The sequence below is a fragment of the Pseudoliparis swirei genome, chromosome 6 (assembly GCF_029220125.1).
Source record: "Pseudoliparis swirei isolate HS2019 ecotype Mariana Trench chromosome 6, NWPU_hadal_v1, whole genome shotgun sequence".
Lineage (NCBI taxonomy): Eukaryota > Metazoa > Chordata > Actinopteri > Perciformes > Liparidae > Pseudoliparis > Pseudoliparis swirei.
The window spans coordinates 26,967,187-26,985,743 of NC_079393.1; the positions used below are offsets into that span (position 1 = coordinate 26,967,187).

Below are 18,557 nucleotides of genomic sequence, written 5' to 3' on the forward strand. Positions count from 1 at the left end.
TGTACGAACCCTGCTTATGGAGCTCTTCTGTCATATTAATCTATTTTCATTGTATTTAGGAGCTCAATGTTTTGGGAGTTAGGTCATTTGTAAAGTGGCTTTATAAATAAACAGTCTAATATTGCCCTATAATGAATTAATATTCCTTGCAGAATATGTATATACGCCTTAAAGTGAAGGAGCTAAGTGAGGCTTTTCATCCAACAGGTGGGGCTCAGCTTGATGCTTCCAGCCAGCAGACCATGACGGACATGGACCACACTAAATATACAATTAGGGTTCTATGCAAGCTATCGTGCATGTGTATTTACACGACTCTGTGTAACCACGTTATCGGGGTGCGCAACTTCTTCCTCGGCCTCGTCCTCCTCCAGCTGGGCATGGTCCTCCTCTGCATCACAGAGAAACAACAGAGACAGAGCAGACCAGAGAGAACACAGCATGGAGCCCACGCGTTTCATTACAACGTAAGAGTCTCACCGCTGTCATCCTCATCTCTCCTGCTCCTCATCTTCCTCTTCCTTCCTCTCCTCCCTTTCTTCGGGGGTGGGTCTCCATTCTTGGCATCCTCCACCTCCCCAGTTCTCCCAGTGGCGAGCCATGGTGCTCTAGGAGAACACACCGTTAGACGGTCTGATAATACTAATAACGAGTCACTCGTTCGTAACACGGCTAGAAATAGTGCGGTTACCCTGCGAGTGAAAGTCTTGCTGCACTTGGGGCGAAGGCGGTGAGGATGAAGTTGGGGTCGTTGTAGCGTTTAAACTGCATCTCCAGCAGCAGCTGCTGGTCGGATACGGTCGGTCGGTGGGGAGCCTCTCACGTCTTTCCGCGATTGCCCGGTCAGGCGCGAGAGGTTTCCTGTGCGAGTGAACCTCTGATGGGGTTTATTTTAAACTATTTGCTTGCCTTTAGACAATAGTACAACTACAATAAAAGGCTTTCTAGGTAACAAAAGACACTAATTGGTACAGGCAGTTAAAAAGTCTCTCTACTTTCCCGCTAACTATCCATCAACTCTTTTCCAAGAATCTTCCTGTGAGTTTATAGTTACATAGAAACTTATTTCTTGAGAATTATACAAAATGGGCTCTGTAACAGAAAGTGTAACAAAGTTTCCGTAGCACAAAGTGAACTTGCAAACGTCTCTTTATGTAGATTTAAAAACATTACAGGGAAAATGCATTTTAAATACAGACGTATTTGTACAGTTTTTAGTTTGTTTTTAGTTTCCTCCATCAAAGACACTCAGTATGTTGTCATTGTTTTTAATAAAGATTCATCAAACGATTAAAAAACACTTTGCCTACCATCTCATTTACTAACAAATGACATGGGAAACAATTAAAAACATTTAACTTTTTTTTAAATTAACACATTAGAAATAGAACAATTTACAGATTGAATGTGTCACGAATGGAAGAAACACATTCTATCCTGTGTGGACACGCATGTGTGTCTTCAGACTTCCCTGTTGTGTAAATCTTTTCCCACACACATCACAACTGAATAGTTTCTCTCCTGTGTGGACTCTCATGTGTCTCTTCAGACTTCCCTGTTCTGTAAATCTTTTCCCACACACATCACAACTGAATGGTTTCTCTCCTGTGTGGACGCTCATGTGGTACTTCAGATATCCCTGACGTGCAAATCTTTTCCCACACACATCACAACTGATTGGTTTCTCTCCTGTGTGGACGCTCATGTGGTACTTCAGATGTCCCTGACGTGCAAATTTTTTCCCACACATCACAACTGAATAGTTTCTCTCCTGTGTGGACTCTCATGTGTGTCTTCAGATGTCCCTGACGTGCAAATCTTTTCCCACACACATCACAACTGATTGGTTTCTCTCCTGTGTGGACTCTCATGTGTCTCTTCAGACTTCCCTGATCTGTAAATCTATTCCCACACTCGACACAACTGAATAGTTTCTCTCCTGTGTGGACTCTCATGTGTCTCGTCAGACTTCCCTGATCTGTAAATCTATTCCCACACTCGACACAACTGAATGGTTTCTCTCCCGTGTGGACTCTCATGTGTCTCTTCAGACTTCCCTGTTGTGTAAACCTATTCCCACACTCGTCACAACTGAATGCTTTATGTCTCATGAGCACTTTTGATAGTGTGTGGAGGAGCTCCGGCTCCTCTTTTATGTGGAGGGGCTCCGGCTCCTCTTTTATGTGGAGGGGCTCCGGGTCCTCCTGGTCCTGGTCCTCAGGGGGGACATCTGCTTTAATCCCTACCTGCTGCTGGACATCTGCAGGGAGAACATTATGAACAATGGTGACTGATGTAAACTTTCATTACTGGAGACGTTCAAGGAGTCTGACTAAATGTGTATTTGTTGCTCTTCATGTACAAACACACAAATACAAAACAATAACAATGACATTAGTAAACATCAGGACAGAACGAACGTTGCCAGTACTGAGATGGAAGAGGAAGGAACCCGATGACAAATTGAACAGACAATCTGGCACAGCCCTTTGCAGTGTGGTCGCCATCGATCGATGAGCCATGCTGTCTAGGTAAGTATCCAAGTCCTCACCTTCATCATAGTGTGAACATTTAATAACACTATCACACTGAAATGTACTCAAAAAACAGAAGAGTAACTGGATCTACTTCAACAGAAATCTATTGGAAGTTTAATATAATCTTGGAAAATGACCATGAAGATAGCATGAGCTCTCAAACAAGACGTTGTACATTATATATCTTTTTCATATGAACGTTAAAATATATATATTTAAAAATTATGAATACGATTATTTCTTTTAAGGTGACTTTAACTTTGATTCACTCAATATCTGCACATTAAATGATGCTGAAAATAATCATGGGCATAGCAGAGGTAATGCATAAAAACAAAGTGTCACCATTCTCCCTTACAACTTAATCCTAAGGGGAAAGATACAATACGCTATTCTAAGAGAATGGGCAGCTCTGCTAACGGCTGTTATGTCCCTGCTTAACCTGCGTGAAATTGCGGAAAACCAAATATTATTATTTATATCAAATTCAATGCATCGCTGCAAGACCCAAAATGAACACATACAACAAATAATTAGACCCTCTCAAAGTACAATATAATCCCCGGATCCCGAAAGTCCCAAAGACTTTGAAGTCCCCAAAACAAAAAACCTGTGCGTCTCCTCCCCTCCTATAATCACTGGCACGTACAAATAATAATATATATAATAATAATGCACAACAACACACGATCCTAATTGAACGCGAGCTCACGCTTCAGGCCACTGCTAAAAATACTGGTACGGCATCGATGCGTAAAGGAAAATAAATCAAAAAGGTTTTCCCTCTACAGGTGCCGTGCACACAGGCAGACCATGACGTCATTACAAAAGCAGTGTCATTCTTATATACACTTTTAATGAGCTTTAAAAAAAAAGATCAAATATTGGAAAATTATGAATAAGAATTTCTTTTAAGGTGACTTTAACTTTAATATTATTTAATAAAACGTTAAAAATAATTTAGTTTTTGAGTTCCTCCTGAGAACTGAGAGGAAATAGTGTCTTCCAACTTCAGATTTTTTGTGTGATTTCCGACCTATTTAGAGTTAAATAAACATCAACAAGTGATGTGTTCATCATGAAGATGGAAACGTTTCGTTAATGCAGACTAAATCCTAAATGGAGGCTGGAGCAAGCCGCTCCACGTCATGTTTCTAAAGACACGCTCACTCCTGTGTAGTAATTCAATATGGGTCCTTATCGTAACACAATAACAGATAACAGTCATGTTTAATCTGGACCAGTGAGTGCTGCACAGGTAGAGTAGAGTTACGATGATAGATGCTGATCCGTCGTCTTGAATATAAAACATAAGAGATGTGAGACAGCACAGTGTTGTACCACAACTTGATGAGTCATCAGTTTCCCACAGCGGTGGGCGAGCTGGGTGTAAACCACGGGCTGCATGTTTCATTACACACTGTATGAAGAGTAAACTGGTCTCACATCGACTGGACGTCAGATAACGACGTATGACATGAACACCAGACTGACAACAAGAGCGTGTTGTCAACTATTTATTGAAGTCCGCAGTATATTGAACAGGCATCAGCAGAGTCACCGACTTTGTCCTCGCTCCGTGTCCTCGGCGTCTCAACTACAGCCTCCCGAACAGGTATGGCATTTTACAGCAAAGTCCTCCGTGTTTAGTCTTTAAAATATTAGCGTTACATCAAAAGAACGTGACACGGAGGCTAAGCGATGGAAATGTGCATTTCCTAGTGAGTCAGACGGGTCCTGAGAGGCAACTCCTACAACACGTCTGGAGAGCTGCCAACTTTTCAAAAGACCTTGGAGTGAGATTTTGTCGGGGGTGACCAAAATGTTGCCAAAATGCCACACACGTGGTGGTGTATATAATATATAAATTGAATTAATTGTAATGTGGTGTTGTGCCATGTTGTACCCGTGTTGTGTGTTGTCCCATGTTGTGTGGCTGTATCTGGCTTGGCTCTGCTCTTTACTTTACCTTTTTGAGAATTTTTATGTTTTAACTTAACTTTTTTTTCGTTTCCAAAAACATGCCTAATTCTATTGCACAAATGTCCTGTCTTCATGTTAAATTCTTTATAATACATCTTACTTGTTCAAAGTGCTGTTTAGAAATGTTTTGAGAGGGTCCTTTTCCTAGGCCTGCAAATAAAAAGATAAATGCTATGTGGGCAGCCTTAACAAACAATGAGTGAGTACTTAATCGAACCACATGTCAGTAACAGGGCTCTCAAGTTTTGATGACAGGCAAGAGTGACATATCTATTCCCCCCCCCGCCCCAGAACAGATATCAGTCGCGCACAATTCCAGGATGCTTTATTTTCATTTTCATTGGTTGCCAGATACAACACATCGAATCTTTCTTTCTGATTTGCATTTGTGTGTAGCCATTTTTTTTGATGGGACCTCTGTAGAACTCTCTCAGCTTGATTCCTCCACCTCGAGGGCAGGCAGGGCCATGTTGGCTGCCTTTGTGGCTGCGGCGAGTTTTTTCAGCGTTCATCCCGATGTTTCAAGGGGTCGTAATATAAGCGGATGCGTGACGTGGCGTGGCAATGCGTGACATGAGGCCACCGCTTAACGTGACGCAGTCTCTACTTTCGTTGTGTCGGTTTCTGCTCTCGTTCTGTTTTTGAAATGGGACTCTTTAGGGGTAAATCGGATTGCTATGCAGCGAATAGGTTGTATGATCGCTGTATGTTTCGAATAGGTCCGTCAGCGGAGTTTGAAAAGGAACCAACGGCGCGCAAAACCCAAATCAAATTTCTTTGAGAAAGATTCATATTGGTACTGGAGCGTGAGGAGCAATGCAAAGCGTGTGTCTGCAGTGAAGAGCCGTGAGGTTGGTAGCTCTGCGTCTGCTCTTTACGCACCAAAACCCAACCACTTCAAACACGCACCAGTCATCTTCTCACACCGCCCTCCTCTCCTGGCACCGCGGCTGGGCGCATTACATTTAGTATTGGCACCTCACCGGACCGGACTGTACGTGATACAACAACAGAGCGGGCCAGCGTTGAACGTAAAGCCAGTTAAACCCACTGCGTCCAACTCGGCATTTTCGGATCTCCGTGGTCACCACTCACGACATTGACATTTTTGAGCACCTATACTGTGGTTCTGATGAAAACATTCCAAATGGCCCAGATCAGGGAGCACATGTTGTTATAACACATTTAGGAAAAAGATCCATAAACATAATCTGTTTTCTCATAAATCGATGTCGACAAATACATTATACTAGCATTTGTTGATAAAAACTGAATTGATTTTGCATCTTTATAGGTAAATATTTAGCTAAATTTAGCTTAAGTTTGCAAATGTATAAAATTTTTTACTGTACCTTTAGAGGATTTTCAAAGTAAAGTAAATACATTTTGATTTTTTTCAAAGATTGAAGAGTTTTATTTGTCTAATTCTAAATCTCTCTGAGTTATGAAGATGTGTTCAGAGAATCAGCTCCCACCGATATTGAAAATCGGATTTTTTAATAGACTAATCTGAGTATATATTTGCACAAAAGTAGAAATCACAATTTGTAAAATGAAAATATCCCTCGAAGATATTGAAGAACATTATTTTAGAACATTAAAGTAACTAGTTTCAAATTCTTGAATTATTTAAGTGCAATTAAAATAATAAATTCAACTTGTGAAAATAAATATAGATAAAATATAAAATAATAAATGCAGAATGCAAAATTACCGATGCTTTTGGTCCAACATAGCGGATGCAAGAATTACAAAATTCAATTTCTAAGTACACGTTACAGACATGTTCTTTTGGAGATGGTCTTTCTGCTTGATCTTGACGGCAGCTGCAGCTGAGTTCTTTCACCACATCAGCTGTTCTTTAATTGTTTGGTAGTCAAAAAAAATATGACAACCCTGCTTTTTTCATTATTCTTTAAATATAATTATTTTAGTTTGAATTATGTACAGTATGTGGATTATATACAGGACTGTCTCAGAAAATTAGAATATTGTGATAAAGTTCTTTATTTTCTGTAATGCAATTTTTTATTCTTTTAATATTGCTGATAAAACTCTAAATCCTATCTCATAAAATTTGAATATTTCCTCAGACCAAGTTAAAAAAAAGATTTATAACAGCTGAGTGTTTGTCAAGGCTCAGGAAACCCTTGCAGGTGTTTCGAGTTAATTAGACAATTCAAGTGATTTGTTTAATACCCTACTAGTATACTTTTCATGATATTCTAATATTTAGAGATAGGTTATTTGAGTTTCTTAAACTGTAAGCCATAATCAAATAAAACTTGCAATATTTCAGTTGTTGTTTTTTCATTGCATTACAGAAAATAAAGAACTTTATCATAATATTCTGTATATATGTGTGTATATATATATGTATACACACAATTAAAAATAAAATAATCATACACATATAATTGTATGAATATTGTGTACAAAATAAAAACATTTATTTATATTGTTTATACATATTTAGATGATATATAAATATGTATAAATAATAAATATGTTATATACATACATATATATGTGTATGTATATATAGTTATATTACACATGTAATTGCAAACAATTCGGTAAAAAGTAAAAAGACACCATGAGTTCAACGTTAATGTTTAATTAAAATATTAAGTTATGAATCTTAACCCTCAGTCAAACTGATGTAATGTTATCTGTGAATAAATAATAAACTCTTTGTGCTCGTTAGATCCTCCAAACCGAATTATATCTCATGTTTAACCGCTACGGAGACATCAGAGCCAGCAGAGCATTTAAAAAAGTCCTTCCGAGATCAGGCTGCCGTCGGCGGCCACACAGCGAGCTGACCGTTAGCCCGACGCTCCGGAGCTCAGTGAGCGAGCAGAACCTCAAATCTACGGCGCAGATCTTTATTAGGCTGAATCATAACAAACCGACCACAGATTTGATTTTTAAACTACTAACCTCTCGCCTGAAAACATCGTAAAATTACATTCCGTGACTCAACAGTAGTATTTATAAAAAGTCAGCTGTCAGTAGTTTATTTTCTCCTCCGCTATTGTTTCCAGTTGCTGGTGAAATGCATTCTGGGATATCGGCTGGCCAGAGTCTCCTCTGATGCATCCTCCGGAAAGTGGGAGGATCAAGTCACATCCGGGCATTTTGACTGTGCTTTGCGAGAAGCGAACTTTGAATTGGAACATGTACTCGAGCTGAGACTGATGACGTTTCACGAGTCCACAAGTAGAGAAAAGTACACACAAAACGCAGATTGAGAAACGCCGTATGATTTGTCGACATCTTATTTTGAAAAACGGATGTTGTTTCACGTGGTTCTTTACGCTAACTTTGCCAAACCGGATGTTGCGTCACGTGAGTCTATCCTCTAACTTTGTCAAAACCTCGCGTGCTCCCGATCCAATGCGTTTCCCGTGAACATCAGTATTTAGGTGCACTAACATGTCAGTGTCGGCTGAGTGGACCGCCGAGTTAAACCGTCACAACGGGACCAGTGAAGAAGAAGCACCAACCTGATGTGTGTCGCCATTGTTCTCTCAACTGAGACACGGTGTCCTCATAAGCTGCTGTCAATGTGTCCAACAGCCCAAAAGACTCTTCAACGGCCGCGTGGACTTGCTGCTTCACCAACAGTCTGATCATTTCTCCTGGAGACACGGGGACAGACACCGGAGGCTCCTCGCGGTCCATGTCTGAACGACGCATGCGCAGTTGGATGTATGACGCACTGGGTCTTTCCGGTGCACCCGGAGGAGATCTCATGCCCTTAAAAGGCGTTTTTCAACTGGCTCTGACGTCATGATCACGTGGTCACTGAGAATCTCACCAGAGCGAGGCGCTGCAGTTGGGTCCGTGTACGTTTTGATCGACAGTGGCGACTATAGGACGTTTAATATTCATGTTTATATATTATGGCTGTCAATCGATTAAAAAAAATTAAATAATTAATCGCACATTTTGAAATTCATTAATCGCGATTAAAAGTTTTTCTTCTAAAGACTAAATGTTCAAAATGAACGAGTAATCACTTCAGACAGCGTGTATTTTAGACACTTGTAGAATTGTATTCTTTTTAAAGACAAAACTTCACACAGAGCTGTGTTTTCAAAGAGCCAGCGAGGGATTTAATATCGTAGATGATGAATTGTTTCTTCAGTGAAACATCCAGATCAGTAAACAAAGGTGTATTTAAGACCCCATTGGTCCTGTCATCTTTAACACTGAACAACAGCAGAACCAGTGGCCTTGGTAAACTGACAAATATGTCATGTTAACCCTCTGGAGTCTGGGCTCATTTTCTCGATTTTACAAAAAATCTAAATTCACCGTTTAAAGGGTACCTGTAGTGAAAGTGAATATGTAGCAGATCAAAAGATAATGTGTTTCTAAAGGTTATTCATGCACTGACGGTCCAGTATTCAATAACAATACGTAGTTTAGGCTGTTCAAAGTCCTCAACTCCGACATGCGACATTGCACTGGAGCTTGAATATGTCGCGGGTGGTGTGACGTCAGATCGTTGATAGATCGACAGCCAGCCACAGCGGATGTGTTCAGATACCAATGTAAACAACGTCGAGCGCTCGCAAACAAATGCTGAGAGATTGATAATATGGACGATGAAAGATTGTCTGATTCAGCAACTGGATACTTGTTTGAACCTTTAAAAGCAGACTATCCCCATTTAGTGAATTGTGACAGCGATGATAGCGATGATTCTGATGAAGTTGATGCCGAAGGACGCCCGGTCCAGATGCTTCGCCGTGCGGACGCAAGTCGGCGGACGTTTGGTGCAGTTGTGTGTGCCACAAAAAACAGACATAGAGTGCATTTGTTGTAAAGAGCACGAACTTATGTCCGATGATATAGTGACATTAGACCTCATCTGCTTCACACAAAAGAGTGAGCTTGATAGCTACATCGCGCATAAGCCAGCGCTGGAGATGTCTTTCATTGATGCAATGATCGGCCGACATGTTCGGGGGCCTGCACCCGAGGGACAACTGTCAAATCGGTAAGTTTGCCAGTTGTTTCATGTAAACTAATTAGATCACCAGAGTTGGTGTGATTATTACTAATATTCGCGTGTAGAAGTGGCTCCGGATTGGCTGAATTCCTTTCAACGACTCTACTTCATAGTTAGCTTTGACATGAGTAAATAACTAGCAAAATGGCAGCGCCCTGAAGCGTTCACGGACTCGGAATGTTGACAAAGAAATGTAAATCCTCGGGCTATGCGTGACTTGTTGACAATAGCGGCGGGGTAAATATGATTTATTTGATGCGCCGAATGGATGTAGCACGTTGTTGTTTTGCACTACAGGTACCCTTTAAAGGTTTTTGCATGTGACACATCCCAGTGTTCCCCCACCATTCTATCAGGGTGAGGCCCCGCCCCCCTGAAATTTTCTCTATAGCGCCAGATTACAGCAGAAGTAATGTACGGTTCTTTCCTTAAAGACGTCTTTGTTCTTTTATTAAACTAAACGTCTGTTGTTGGTCGTCTCTCCAGCAGCATGTCATTCTGTCTCGACGTGTCGGTCACTCTTCTCTCTCCGTCTCGCGCGCCGCAGAGCTCCATGCCGGCGTGTCAGATCGTGATTGTGGGGGGTGCAGGTGACTTTTTTGTTGTCTCCACACCACATCCACAATTGTTTGATGACACCTCAAAGCTTTTCTAACTACGGTCTTTTTATTGTTCTGACCGCAAATCTAAATAATAATAACAAACATTTTAAGAAAAAAGGTCCTCTGAATAATTCAGTGATCAGGCCCTAATAATAGTAATAACAACTTACATTATCATTATATATAATATGGTTAAAGTCATTCATGAACCAACTTCCTTTTTGGTATTATTTGTGTGCTCTGCTGAGCTTTGAGCCTGTTCTATGACTCTGTTCCAGGAGCCTGTTCCATGATTATGTTCCATAATTCTGTTCCATGACTCTGCTCCATGATTCTGTTCCATGACTCTGATCCATGATTCTGTTCCATGACTCTGCTCCATGATTCTGTTCCATGACTCTGATCCATGATTCTGTTCCATGACTCTGCTCCATGATTCTGTTCCATGACTCTGCTCCATGATTCTGTTCCATGACTCTGATCCATGATTCTGTTCCATGACTCTGCTCCATGATTCTGTTCCATGACTCTGATCCATGATTCTGTTCCATGACTCTGTTCCATGATTCTGTTCCAGGAGCCTGTTCCTTCGACGTGTCCCATCAAAGATGTTTTATTGCGAAGATCACCACATCGCATGTTCTCCGTGTCTCACTCCAATCTCATAAACGCCGGCCGTCCAATTGTGTCTTTCATATCTTATAAACATATATCAAGGTGTTATTTGTGTAAATTTCAACCTGCAACGGTCTCTCACTTATGTGCCTGCCGATTCACACAAACTCAAAAATCCCTTTTCTTTTTACATAATAAAGACAATGCCTCGTATTTCCTCATTAATTCAAATGTATTTTATTTTTGAAACCATAAAAATCATTGACTACATTTCTGTGAAGCCAATTCACGTTAACATGTTATTTTAAATCCTATTGTTGCATGTATAGCACTTGTTTCCATTGTTGTCACTCGATGGCACTGTTGCCTTTGCGCGTGATTTCAGCTGCAGAAAAGAAGGTCGGAACCAAAGTTGCACGTTCAAGAAACCTCGACGGGGTGTTTTCACTGTGACACAAAACGTCATTGATTTGGAGCAGTAACACCATATCGACTAGCCGAGCTTGTTAAGTTCGAGTGACACATAAATGAGCTCGCTCGGGGCGAACCAGTCGTCCTCTCACCCTCCAGTGCGCTTGGCAGTGCCGCGGGAAGCTCCGGTCTCACGCCGGGACTCGCCTCCCGCACAGCGGGGACGTCCGCTCGCTCAGACGGTAACGAAGCTAAAGCTAGCCGGAGGAAGCGTAACCGCTCGAGCGTCTCAGCTGAGCCAACGAGCCGGACGGTTGTTTTGCACAACGATTGCTGCGTTGCTTAGAAACCATCGTGTCGCGCGCAGAGTGAGTCCTGAAAGTGATTTAACGTCGTTATCGCCGCCTGAGGTCGCGAGGAGTGAATCAATCAACAGGGCCGCCGATTAAAACGGAACTCGTTGGCCCCATCACGCGTGCCTCCTGTTTCACTCCACCCACCATCCCCTCGATGAACACCCGTCGTGCTCTCCTTGTGGGGTGTTCCTCCGGCAGTCGGCCTCGACGAACATTTCTATAAAAATAAGCCAGCGTCTCAGTTACGTGTGATGATTAAACATGGCCACGAGGGAGAGCCAAAATACACGTTGACTCTATGTCGTTGGTTGATCTCAATGCAGCAGTCTGTCATACGACAAAACAAAGACATAGCAACATGCACCTCACCTCTGTTTTCCACATGCATCACAGTGTCATATGTGGGACTACATGGGACCTCGGTTCAGAATCAGAAGAATCAGAATCCGCTTTATTGGCCATGTATGTGAGCACATACATGGAATCTGACTCCGGTTACACTTACGCTCTCGTCGTATATACATGCTAGTAGATATTAAAGACAACATAAAAGAAACATGCATGTAAAATATATACAAACAGTGACAATCATAAAGTGACACCATCATAGAGACATGCACCGCAGCCTCACCCCGGTCGTATGGATGTGAATGAATGTTGGTGGTGGGGGAGGGGCCGTAGGCGCTGATTGGCTGCCACGCTTCCGTCAGTCTGCCCCAGGGCAGCTGTGGCTACTGATGTAGCTTACCACCACCGGGATGACTGTGTGTGTGTATGACTACTGGACTCTGAACTGTAAAGCAACTTCGAGTGTCTAGAGAAGCGCTATATAAAATAAATGATTATTATTATTATTATTATTACAATGAATTGGGGGATATGAGTCCAGAAAGAAAGTGGTGACAGTGCAAGTGGTGCAGATGTGTCTGATTAAGTGTTCAGATAAGTGACGGCATTTGCAGAAATTCAACAACAAAAAAGAATATAAAGAAAGCGTGTCAACAATCCCTCGATCACAAAACCATTACATGTCAACGATCCAGTCATCGCTGTGGCGTAAAAACAACTCGGTATGGCATTTGTGAATATATGTAAATAAATACATATATTCACATGTATAGTAGCAATATGAGATGGCCTTCTCCATAGGGACATTGCACATGCATATTTCAACTGTATTAACTGCATTCAGATGTATCACGAAATGTACTCTCAGGCATTTTTTATTTTTTAATAGTTGCAGTTTCTCATGCAGGAGGCGAAATGTGGGTTTTGCTCAAAACTAAGATAGATTTATTAATTTGCTGGAATACATAAAAACAAAATAATTAATCAATTGATCTATTCATTATGTGTGCAGATCTTCATAGTAAAACCATTGAAAACCACTGCTATTGACTTCTTCACCTAGCATTCTATAAGAGCCCAACAGAAATAGACTGTGAGCCGTCTTGAGTAAAACAAATAAAGAATGTGCATTGGAGTCACACAAGTGTTTTTTCTTTTTCTTCCGGTCAGTTGAAATGGAAGAGGGAGCGGTAAAGGGTGTCGAGCTCAGCAGGAAGTTTGTGTCTGAATCTGAGCTCGATGAGAACAGGAAGAAGAGACAAGAGGAATGGGAGAAGGTTAGGAACCCAGAAGAGACGAAGGGTAAGAAGAGCACACGTGCACCGATGCACGTTTCCAAGACATCATCATAACTGTGCGTGCATCCACATGTATGTCTGTTCACTCCTCAGAGGCCCCGAGGAGAAGTACGACCCACGCTCCCTCTTTGAGCGATTGCAGGAGCAGAAGGACAAGAAACAAGAGGAATATGACGAGCAATTTAAATTCAGTGAGTTTTGTCTTTCATTGTTATATCTGTTCACGCGACTTTTACCTTATTTTGTCATCTAGTTTTGAATCAAAGCTTCTCCCGCGTATAAAGCCAGTCACTATGTCCTGTAAAGACAAGGTTTTACATCCACTTGCTACTTATAAATGCTTAATAGTCAAATCCAATGTGAAAGTGTCAGTGTTGACGTGTCGCTACTTGCTTGTTACTTTGCAATCAAAGATGGGTAATAAAAGATTCATTGTTGTATACAATGTTTTTATGATTTAAAGAGGCACTCTAACAATTTATTACATTAAGGCCCATTTAATTGTCATGGTTACCAGCATCGGTCTCCAAAGAAGAGTAAAATGTCGAGAGTGAGTTTTTTGCTCCGGCAAACTTGATGATGTCATTATGTACTTCTCATACTTTTATTTAAAAGGGATTTCAAATGAAGGACTTCAACTTCTAATGGAGTATTTTTATATAGCCTTAATGCTGCTTTATTGTTACTGTGATGGACTATTTTACATTATTCTGGTCATTTTTGCCATGATTCGGGTTCCGAGAGTAATCGGGCCAAAATCCTGCAGGTTCACCATGAAACTACTTCAGAAAAATGCAATCACTGTACGGCCATGTGTCCAGAACATGTGTGTGTCCATGGTAACAGGCAACATGGTGAGGGTGAGGACGAGGAGGTGTCCAGCTTCCTCGACGAGGTCTCCCGGCAACAGTGCCTGGTGGAGAAGCAACGCAGAGATGAGGAGAAAAAGGAACTGTTGGAGTACAGAATATCCTTTCTTTGGTTTCTAAAAATAACATGTTAAATCTCTCGGTATTTGCTTTTGGGATTATATTAATATGCTCTCCCCCATTTCTTTGAACGATGACAGACTTTTAAGATAAGATTTAAAATAAGCACCGAGATGTAGTTGAAGTCACAGCCATTTGTGTGTCTAGTTTATTTGGTTCATGAAATAAGAATCGGAGGAGACTAGTACTTCATCGGTCTTGAGCACAATCTGCATTCTATCAAAAAGAGTATGAACATTAAACACTCACGCTGCATTCACAACAACACCATCAAAGAGTTATTTCTAAAACAGAATACATCCCTTAAAAAGCCCACGCAAAGCTTTCCTAAACCTAATTCACATTTTATACCTAAGGCTAAAGTTCACGGATTAAAGGGTACGGTTGGTATTTTTCAACCTGGACCAGACGGCAACATCCAGTTCTGAAAATGATGCCATTACCTCCACAATATAATTGATATCAATTATATCTAGTAAATCATACATTATAGCATTATGCTGATACATTAAGTGACTTAACCTGGATGTTCTTTGGTAAATAACAAGTTCTGAGCATATTAATTAATATGAGTCATGGACATTGTGCTGCTGCTGTTTATTCTGAGCAAACAAGCATGAAGTGTTCATAAGTAACATTCATCACTACAGTGTTAGTTAGTGTTGCATGCTTTTTAAACAAAGGGACAATGTATATTATCAACTTCTGGTTCCTTCGCTGTATTATGAATAATACTAAGACAATGAGGTATAATGATAATGCTTTGATGTGTAACTAAAACCTTTAAAGAGTTTGAATAGATCAATGACCACAAATAGTGACAAAGAGCTAATGAGTCAGTTTACAAAATCAGAAAATGTAATGTTGATTGTCGTTCCAAACAAAAATAACGTTGGTGTTTTAAATTGTAAGCCTCACAGACACTAAAGCGTTCCACAGTCCGTGGTCGGTAATGCGTGCCTGGGGTCCGGTGTTTGGCGTCCTGGTAATGAGACACCATCCCTTTAAATAACGCACCTGCTCGGTTCTGAAATCAACTGTAGTTTTTGCTTTCTTTGTCAGCCTCTCAGAAAGTTTTTCTGCCATGTTTGAAATCTATTCGCTGAACGAAGGACTCGTCGGTGCTCTCTGGTGGACAAACTATGTAATTAGCTTTACTGTAAGTTATTTCATATTTGGTTTGGCATTACTGTACGCGTCCTCAGTCACCGGGTTCATCAAGAAATGCATAGATGACGTTGTTCCTACCAAGTCGGTTCGGATTTATCCCAACCAGAAACCGTGGATAAATGGCGATGTTCGCTGCACTCCATGCAGCGTAACACCGCCTTTGACTCGAGAATATGGCGGAATACAAAAGAGCCCGCCACGACCTCCGTAAGACCATCGGCTCTGCCAGCGGGAGTTCAGGAACAGGTGGAGGAAAAGCTCAAGAGCCATGGCGTGAGAGGTGTGTGGAAGGGCTACAGACAATCACGGACTTCAGAGGAAAACCAGCGGTGAAGAGAACTCCTCTACCTCCCTCCCAGGCGAGCTAAATACATTCTTTGCTCGGTTCGGCGTGAGCAGCAGCCCGCCAAGGCAGCGCCCGAGGAGACCAGCCTGCTGATCATCTCAGAGGCTGGCGTGCGCAGAGCCTTCAAGCGGGTGGACATCCGGGCGGCAGGTCCCGACCACATCCCGGGCGCGCCCTCAGAGCATGTGCAGACCAGTTGGCAGGAGTCTTCGCAGACATCTTCAACCTCTCCCTGTCCCAGGCTGTTGTTCCTGAGAGCTTCAAGATGTCCACCATTGTGCCTGTCCCCAAACACCCCAAGGTAACCTGCCTGAATGACTGGAGACCCGTAGCCCTCACCTCGATTGTCAGTAAATGCTTGAGAGGTTGGTCAAGGACTTCATTTGTTCCATGTTGCCTGCCACGCTGGACCCATGGCAATTTGCATATCGTCAAAACAGATCCACCGACGACGCAATTGCCATGGCACTTCACACCGCCTTTCCCACCTGGAGGTGAGGAACTGTTGTGTGCGAATGCTGGTTGTGGACTACAGCTCAGCGTACAACACTATTGTTCCCGCCAAGCTCGACACCAAGCTCAGAGGTCTAGGCCTGCACTCTACCATGTGCAGCTGGATACTGGACTTCCTGTCGGGCCGCCAGGTGGTGAGGATGGCGGTACCACCTCAGAGCCGCTGACCCTCAACACGGGAGCCCCTCAGGGATGCGTGTTGAGCCCTCTCCTCTACTCCTGTACACCCACGACTGCGGCCATGCACAGCTCCAACGTCATCATCAAGTTTGCTGACGACACAACAGTGTTGGGGCTGATCACCGGCAGCGAGACAGCCTACAGGGAGGAGGTTGGATCACTGGTACAGTGGTGCCAGGAGAACAGCCTCGTCCTCAACGTCAAGAAGACCAAGGAGCTGATCGTGGACTACAGGAAGCGGAGAGGAGAGCACACCCCATCTCCATAGACGGAGTTGCAGTAGAGAGGTCAGCAGCTTCAAGTTCCTCGGCGTGCACATCTCCGAGGACCTCACATGGACCACGCACACCACTCACGTGGTGAAAAGGGCCCAACAACGCCTGTATTTCCTTAGGCGACTGAGGAAATTCAACATGGCCCCCGCATGCACAGACCATTCTCCACCAGTACCACCGAGAGTGTACTGACAGGTAGCATCACTGTCTGGTGCGGGAACTGCACCGCCCTGGGCGTAGGGCACTACAGAGGGTGGTGCGGTCGGCACAGTACATCGTTGAGGTGAGCTTCCCTCCATCCTGGACATATACACCAAGCGGTGCGTGGCCAGGGCCAAACGGATGATGAAAGACAATAACCACCCCGGCCACAAACTGTTCACCCTTCTACCGTCAGGCAGGCGATACCGCAGTATCAAGTGCCGCACAAACAGACTGAGGACAGCTTCTTCAGTCAGGCCATCAGGCTGCTGAACAAGGACTGAGACCCTCATTAACACTACACACCAGAACATATTCTGTGAATATCTATGGCCATGGTGTATATTTTATTACATTGTTTTATATATATATATATTGTATATATATATTGTATGTATATATATATTGTCTCAAAAAAGTGTATATTTTATTACATTGTTTTATATATATATATTGTCATGATGTATATTCTATTACATTGTTTTATATATATATTGTTAATACTTTCTTCTTTTTTTTGTGTGGATATTGTATAGTTTATTCTCATTCTTATTCTTTTTTTAGTCTGCTACTGCTGTCGGGTGTTTTGCACATAAGAATTTCACAAACCGATTATACTTGTATAAAAGGGGATGTGACAATAAAAAACTTGAAACTTGAAACTTGAAACTCTCCAGAGAATGGGGAGGTGGTCCTCCTCTGCCGTTGGCTCCGACATCCGGCTGGACCTCGACACCATATGGTCAAATCAAAGGTCCCTGAAACCTTAAATTGGTAAGGTTTACATATAACTGGTGGTGGTGTTAATTTCGCGGCTATGCTGGCCTTAAATCTAAAAGAAGAAGAAGAATATTTTCCTGCTTTTACGTTGTCTCGCCTTAACGTGTTCTTCTAGCATTCTCTGGTTTCACGTTGCCCTTAACTAACGTGAAGTTTCTATTTCCCTGGTTGACGTTGCCTATCTTAACGTAATAGTTAGCAGTTTGCGTTGCCCGGCTTAACGTGATCTTTTCTTAATTTCCTAGGTGAACGCTATCCTGCGTAACGGTATTCTTCTTATTTTCCTAGGTCTCCGTTACCTGGCAAAGCGGATTATCTTCCAATTTCCAGCAAAAAAATCAGGCAAAAGATGGTATGGAAACCCGCTCTCGTTTACAGGTCCGGGGAGGGCCGTCACAAAGCTGACATAATATTCCTGTTTCCGGGTATTTCTTGTTTCTGGGTCTGCGGTGAACCCGTCCAACGAGGACACAGTCTTTTTCCGGACGTACTTCCCGGATGCGTGGGAACGCCAGAGTCCGACGGGGTCTAACGAGAAGCGACCAACCGATACAAATCCGACTCGAACTGTCCTGCGGTCTTGAAAGTGACCCCACTATCCTGTTCTGCGGTCTACACAGGACCCCAACCTGTCCTTGTCTGCGGTCTACCCATGACCCCCATCTATTCTTGTCTGCGGTCTAACTTGACCCAACCTATCCGTTCCTTGGGAGCGACCAAGCACGTCGTGACCCCCCGCTATCCATTCGGGGATCTTAAAATCCCCTTCTCCTTTGAAGTGGTAGTTCCTTTCCACACTGTCCAGTTCTGCGGTCTACTCGACCCCTCCTGTCCTTGTCTGCGGTGCGTCTTCACCCCTAATCTGCCTTTCTGCGTCATTTCCGACCCCGCTATCATTTTCGGGATCCGGTCGGATCCTGCTGTCTTAGT

The 18,557-nt window shown here is 42.6% G+C and overlaps 1 protein-coding gene, 1 long non-coding RNA gene and 1 pseudogene across 8 annotated transcripts in view; 1 reads left to right on the forward strand and 2 right to left on the reverse strand.

Annotated features, from left to right (window-relative positions):
* Positions 1–18,557, reverse strand: part of LOC130194756 (MTOR-associated protein MEAK7-like) — a 232,959-nt gene that overhangs the window by 63,828 nt on the left and 150,574 nt on the right. The gene's annotated exons all lie outside the window — the stretch shown is intronic.
* Positions 1,132–9,253, reverse strand: LOC130194788 (gastrula zinc finger protein XlCGF8.2DB-like; annotated as a pseudogene).
* Positions 13,272–14,429, forward strand: LOC130194847 (uncharacterized). Its single transcript, XR_008831979.1, has 2 exons — positions 13,272–13,364; positions 14,020–14,429. It is a non-coding gene; the product is annotated as an uncharacterized LOC130194847 (long non-coding RNA).